Source organism: Nomascus leucogenys, chromosome 10 (assembly GCF_006542625.1).
Source record: "Nomascus leucogenys isolate Asia chromosome 10, Asia_NLE_v1, whole genome shotgun sequence".
Lineage (NCBI taxonomy): Eukaryota > Metazoa > Chordata > Mammalia > Primates > Hylobatidae > Nomascus > Nomascus leucogenys.
This window is the reverse complement of record NC_044390.1, coordinates 4549767-4556974: the sequence shown is the minus strand read 5'-3', so window position 1 is coordinate 4556974 and position 7208 is coordinate 4549767. Positions and strand designations below refer to the sequence as shown.

The 7208-nt window shown below is 53.3% G+C and overlaps 1 pseudogene; it reads left to right on the top strand.

Moving 5' to 3' along the window:
- The first annotated feature begins 6011 nt into the window (after positions 1-6011).
- On the top strand, positions 6012-6683 carry LOC115837049 (annotated as a pseudogene).
- Positions 6684-7208: the final 525 nt, after the last annotated feature.

Below are 7208 nucleotides of genomic sequence, written 5' to 3'. Positions count from 1 at the left end.
GAGACAGGCATTAATCGGTCATGTACATGCACAATAAATTACAGTTAGGCTACAGGAGAAACGGGATGCTATGAAATGCTCCATCAGGGGAGCCTACCCCAGTTGTGAGGAAGAGATTTCAGTGGACAGTGAAAGGATGAGAAGAAGCCAGCAGGGGGGAGCTGGTGCAGGAGTGTGGAAGGCAGAGCAGCACGTGCAAAGGCCCCGGGGCAGGAAGGAGCTTGCAGCGAGGGCTGAAGGGTAGTGAGGCAGGTGAGCGGGGATCAAGGTGAGGCTGGAGACGCAGACAGGGCCAGATTGTGCAGGGGCTCGTAGGTCAGGAGTTCAGATTTTATTCTAGGAGTGGTGAGGGCCATGGAACGGGTTTAAGCAGGACGCTAACGTGAATGGTGTACAAAGGGAAGACAGGATATCGAAGGCAAGAGTAGGTGGCAGAGATGTGCTGAAATACAGCATCAAACATGGGCACTGGCCCTTGGAGCTCACACCCTTGTGGGAGGAAGCACATAATTACACAGATGCTGAAGCACCGACATGGTGTCTGGTGTGCAGGAGAAGCCCTGGGGCTTAGAGACTCATGTGTCTGTCACTCGTTTATTCAGCCACTCATCCGTTGCCATTTTTGGCCATCTGCTAAGGTACCAGGAAGTGTGTTAGGATCCAGATCCCCAGGGGTGAAACAGACTCTAGCCCTGCTCTCAAGCAGTTTATTGTCATCAAACACCGCCATCCAGGCAGGGCAACCGGTGCTGGAACCCGGACCACAGTGGGTACTGTGGCACACGGTGGACAGAGTGACCAACTGCCAGGAGTGAGCAGCACTTGGGGGAGGCTTCCTGGAGAATATGATGCCCATTCTGGGTCTCGAAGAGATGAAGGGGCATCTTCCGGGTGATGAAAGGCATGAGAAAGGCTTGTGGGGCCAAAGAACAACGGGTGAAAACGGGGGGAAGTGAACGAGCATGATGTATTGGGGTCAGTGCTAATAGTTCTGGGATGCTGATGTACAAGGTGGGGCTGGGAGATGAGGCCGGGAAAGTAGCCACAAGCCAGAGTGTAGAGGTGCCAGGGTGGCCGGGCATGGTGGCTCATGCCTGTAATCCCAGCACTTTGGGAGGCTGAGGCTGGAGTATCACTTGAGCCCAGGAGTTTGAGACCAGCCTGGGCAACATGGCGAAACCCTGTCTCTACAAAACATAAAAAAAAATTAGCCGGGCATGGTGGAGCACACCTGTGGTCACAGCTAGTCGGGAGGCTGAGGGAGGAGGACCGTTTGAATCCAAGAGGTTGAGGCTGCGGTGAGCTAGGATCGCAGTGCTACACTCCAGCCTGAGCAACAGACTGAGATACTGTCTCACAAAGAAAAAGAGAAAAAGGTGCCTGAGTTCTAGACAGAGGGACTGAGGCTCTTCTAAGGATGGTGAGAGAGGATGACAGTTGAGCGGGGGCAAGGGCTGTGCGGTGGAGAGGAGGGGATGAGTTTGAAGTTCACGGAGAAGGCAGAGGGGACAGCGTTCAGGAGGCTTCCCTTCCATATTTGCTCAGCAAGTGTTTCCTGAGGCCTCCCCCGAGGCCTTGTGCTGGGCGGTGCTGGGAGTGGAGAGGTGATTTTGATCTTGCCCTGCTCTCAAGGGGCTCCCAGTCTGGTGGGAAAACAGGCACAGACGCAGCTTGAGGAGGACGTGGCAGCGGTGGTGCCATGCTGCCACGGCTCAGCGTGCCCTTATCTTGAGCATATGGGGCTGCAGAAGGGTACAGATCAGAGCTGAGTGTTCAGAATTTCTCTCTGAGGCCTGCGTGTGGAAGGACCAGGAATAGAGAGACTGAAAGGTCAAGGTCCCTAGGAAGAATTCTGCCAAGGCGCTTTCAGGAAGAGATGCTGGGAAATGTAGGAAAAGGAATACGAATTAGTGAGACGGAGAAGCGCTGAGTGAGAGAGAAGGATACGTGGAGAGAAGAGGGATGCCGGAGCAGGTGTTAAAAGAGACAAATCTGGCTGGGTGCTGTGGCTCCTAATCCCAGCACTTTGGGAGACTGAGGCAGGCGGATCGAGGCAGGCGGATTGAGCTCAGGAGTTCCAGACCAGCCAACATATTGAAATCTTGTCTCTACAAAAAATACAAAAATTAGCCGGGTGTGGTGGTGCACACCTGTAGTCCCGGCTACTCAGGAGGCTGAGGCGAAAGGATCTTGCTTGGGCCTGGGAGGGTGAGGCTGCAGTGACCCATGATGGCACCACTGCACTCCAGCCTGGGCAAAAGAGCGAGACTCTGTCTCAAAAATAAATAAATAAATAAATAAATAAATAAATAAATAAAATTGAGAGAGAGACAGCAAATATTTGCTGGAAGAGGGAGAGGGAACTGGTTAGGGGAGAGTGGATTCTAGAGCCTGACAGCCAAACAGAACGAGAGAGAGAGAGAGAGAGAATGAGGTTGAGGGTAGGCAGGAGGAAGAGCAAGATGGGGAGGGAGGGGGAGGGCAGGAGAGACCAAACTAGTAGAGTCACAGACAGAGAGAAAGTCAAAGACAGGAAGGTGATACAGAGAAGAGAGAAGAGGAGGAGGAGACAGAGACTGACAGGTGCACAAATCAGAGAAGTCCCAGAGATAACAGAAACACAACCACAGAGACAGGGAGAGGTAAGCCGGAGACAGACTCAGAGATTTGCACAAAAAGCAACGTGGAGACTCAGAAGCAAGCACAGCGTCAAGGAATGCTCCATTTCCAGTGTGTTGTTTTCCCAGTATTCAAGAAATATTTATTGAGTTCCAACCTGTTCTAGACCCAAGCTAGGCCCAGGGGATGTGGTGGCAAATAGACGGACAAGGGCCTGCTCTCCTGAAACTCACTGGAGAGATAAACAATAAATAATATCATTTCAGTAACCAAACAGTGCTTTAAAAATTAAGCTGAAGGCCGGGCGCAGTGGCTCATGCCTGTAATCCCAGCACTTTGGGAGGCTGAGGCTGGTGGATCACTTGAGGTCAGGAGTTCGAGATCAGCCTGGTCAACATGGTGAAACTCCATCTCTACCAATAAATAAATAAATAAATTAGCTGGGTGTGGTGGTGCGCCTGTAGTCCCAGCTACTTGGGAGGCTGAGAAAGGAGAATCACTTGAACCCAGGAGGCAGAGGTTGCGGTGAGCTGAGATCGCGCCACTGCACTCCAGCCTGGGCGACAGTGAGTGGTAACAGGATGACAGAGCAAGGATGACTTTAGATGAGGTACTTGGAGAAGACCTTGTGGCAGAGGTCACAGAGATGTGGATTGTGAGTAGGAAAGAGAGGTGAGAAAGCCTGGGGGGCAGGCATTCTGCCCACCAGAGGCAGCTCCAAAGCCCAGAAGAGTAGCAGTCTTCGAGGAGGCCTGTGCAGTGAGCAGATCCACCATAGGACAGAGGCACAGGGTAGGGGCTGATCAGTTAGGGCCTTGGATCCCTGGGAAGAAATCTGAATTTTATTCTAGATCTGATGGGAAGTGCTTGGAGGGTTTTGAGCACAGGCATGCCATGATCATATTTTTATTTTCTTATTTATATTTCTTTTGAAAAAGAATCTTGCTCTGTCTCAGGCTGGAGTCCAGCGGGCTGATCTCGGCTCACTGAAACCGCCGCCTCCCAAGTTCAAGTGATTCTCCTGCCTCAGCCTCCTGAGTAGCTGGGATTACAGGCGTGTGCCACCACGCCTGGCTAATTTTTTTGTATTTTTAGTAAAGACGGGATTTCGCCATGTTGGCCAGGCCAATCTGAAATTCCTGGCTTCAAATGATTCACCTGCCTCGGCCTCCCAAAATGCTGGGATTACAGGAGTGAGCCACTGCGCCCGGCCTCATATTTTTATTTAAATAAGAACAGCAGAATTACATTGCTGTGCTGAGCATACATAGACTTCAGGAGTCACAGGGGAAGGAAGGAGGTAGCGAGCTGTTGCCTTCCTCTGGTTGAGGCCGTTGGAGGCCTGGACCAAAGTGGAGTTAGTGGGATGGAGGAAGTGGAGGAAGGCATGGGATTTCGGAGGCAGAGCCTGCATTGGTGGTGAACTGGATGTCACAGAGGAGGGAAGGAAAAGGAACCAGGAAGAGAAGAACTCTTTGAATTGGGCACGCACATCTCTGACGGGCGCCGATGAGGATTGTTACCAGGAGGAATGAGGAGACTGGGATCAGGAAAGCGGCTTTGGGAGGGAGGAACCAAGACTTCTCTTCTGGATGTGTCAAGATAGAGATGCCTTCGAGAAATCCGAGTTGCGGCATCAAATAGCCAGTTGGATATGTGAGACTGGAGTTTGGGGGAAAGAGAGGCCATGGCTAAAAAATGTAAGTTTTGGAAACGTCAACATATAGGGGACCTTTAAAGCCACAGGACTGGGTGACGTGGCCTAGCAGGTGGGTGGCGACAGAGAAGCGACCCTGGCCAGAGCCTTGGGGACATCACATCTAGGACAGAAGGGAATGTAGCAAAACAAGCTCAGGAGTGATCTCGAGGTAGGCTGAAACCAGGAGGGTTACAGGGGGCAAATGCACCTTTGTGTTTCAAGAAGGGGAGGAGACAGCCGGCTGTGCCAAGGGCTGCTGAGACTCAGACAAGGATGCAGAGAGCAGAGTGGCCATTAGGTTTGATGACATGGACGGGGTTGGTGATCTTGATAAGTTAAGATGTCAGTTCAGTGCAGTGGTGGGGACGGAAGCCCTGCTGGAGTGGAGGGGAGAGAGAATTTGGGGGGAAGACAGAAGAAGGAAAGGGAATTCAGGCAATTGTGTGTGTGTGTAACTGACACAAAGTCCAGGTGTGATGGCTCACGTGTGTAATCCCAGCACTTTGGGGGGCCGAAGTGGGTGGATCACTTGAGGTCAGGAGTTCGAGACCAGCCTGGCCAATATGGTGAAACCCCGTCTCTACTAAAAATACAGAAATTAGCCGGGTGCGGTGGTGCACGCCTGTAATCCCAGCTACTTGAGAGGCTGAAGCAGGAGAATCGCTTGGGCCCGGGAGGCAGCGGTTGCAGTGAGCCAAGGTCACACCACTGTACTCTAGCCTGGGTGACAGAGCAAGACTCTGTCTCAAAAAAGAAAAAAAGTAAAAAAACAAAAAAGTGACCCTGAAAGGAAATAGGGAGACATGCAGATAAGGAGATGGGAGGCAGAAAAATGCATCCTGCAATTAGCTGTCATAGCAGGCAGGAGCAAGAGAGATGGGGAAGCCCAGGGCCAGGAGGGGAAGATGAACTCAGGGGGCAGGGAAGAGAGGATGCTGTCAGCTAGGCTCCGGCAGATCCCCTAGCCAGGGGTGCTCTGCCCAGCTCCTGTCTCTTGCTGCTGTCAGTGCCGGGCACACTCTGGGATTCCCCCTGTAGACCCTGTCAAGACCTATTGAGGTGAAGGGGAAGGACAGGTTTTCATCATTCATTTTCAGAAATAAACATTCATTTAGTTCTTGGAAATACTTTCTGGCCAGGCATGGTGGCTCATGCCTATAATCCCAGCACTTTGGGAGGCCAAGACAGGAGGATTGCTTGAGGCTTGGCGTTTGAGACCAGCCTGGGCAATATAGTGAGACCCTGTCTCTACAAAAATAAAAAATCAGCTGCGGCGTGGTGGCTCACGCCTGTAGTCCTAGATACTTGGGAGGCTGAGGCGGGAGGATTGCTTGAGTCCAGGAGTTTAAGGTTGCAGTGAGCTATAATTGCACCATTGCACTTCAGGCTGGGCCACAGAGCAAGACCCTGTCTCAGAAAAAAGAAAGAAAGAAAGAAAGTCAAATAAATAAAGTCAAAGACAAGAAGGTGATACAGAGAAGACAGAAAAGGAGGAGGAGAGAGACTGGCAGGTACACAAATCAGAGAAGTCCCAGAGATAACAAAAACACAACCGCAGAGATAGGGAGAGGTAAGCCGCAGAAAGACTCAAGAGATTTGCACAAAAAGCAGCGTGGAGACTCAGAAGCAAGCACAGCATCAAGGAATGATCAATAAAAATAAAAAAGAAAAAAATATTTCCTGAGGACTTCCAAGTACCAGGCCCTGCAATCTCAGGCCACTTCTATCCCATCTCTGCCCTTGGAGGCGGGGACAGGTAGTCCAGACAATTAGAATACAGAGGGGGCTGTGTTCTGACGGGGCCACGTGGGCATTGAGGAAACACAGCAGGCCCCTCCCCTAGCTGGGCGGGGATGTCTGTGTGTCATCTCACTCCATCTGGTCATTCCTTTGCTCATTCATCCATCCATTCATTCAAGTCACCCCATGCACATTTTCCAAGACTGCCTGTGACCTGGCCCTGTGCCGGGTAGAGCTGAGGATGCCAAGGTGAATTCCTCCTGTGCCTGGCCCCGGCCCCAGTCTGCTGGAAGAAGCAGACACGATCACACTGCGGGGAAACACGTGCTCCATCGGAAAAGTCCAGAGCAGGGGGTGGGCAGAGAGGCCCAGCATGCACCAGAGCCTTGCTCAGGTCAGCGCCAGGCCTGCCTGGAGCAGCCAACTGTGGGAGAAGGAGGAGTTGGTGAAAGGTGGGTCCCACCTGGGCCGTTCACAGAAGGGCTGAGGGGTAGGGGGTGAGGGGTTGAAGATCAGGCCCTGCCGCCATGCCACACGGCTGTCCTCTGTCCCTGCCCCTGGGGGAGCTGAAACTGCATGGAAGGTCCCCCAGGGGTGCCCCGTCTAATAAACTCGATGAAGAGGAGTGCTGCTGTCATTCTGTGCCCCTGACAGCCTGCCCTGCCCTGAGGCCTGCACTTTCTCCAACATGGAAATCAGTCCTTCCATCCTTCAAGACCCAGGGTTCCGGCCCCAGTCTCCTCCCCCAGGCCCAGGAGTCTGGGTCTGCCAACCCCTTGACCCGGAGTCCAGGCTCCCCGGCCCTCCTCCTCCCTCAGACCCAGGAGTCCAGGCTCAGCCCCTCCTCCCTCAGACCCAGGAGTCCAGGCCCAGCCCCTCCTCCCTCAGACTCAGGAGTCCAGGCCTCCAGCCCTTCCTCCCTCAGACCCACGAGTCCAGGCCCTCTGCCCCCTCCTCCCTGAGACCCAGGAGTCCAGGCCTTCAGCCCCTCCTCCCTGAGACCCAGGAGTCCAGGCCCCAGCCCCTCCTCCCTCAGACCCAGGAGTCCAGGCCCCAGCTCCTCCTCCCTCAGACCCAGGAGTCCAGACCCCCAGCCCTTCCTCCCTCAGACCCAGGAGTCCAGACCCCCAGCCCTTCCTCCCTCAGACCC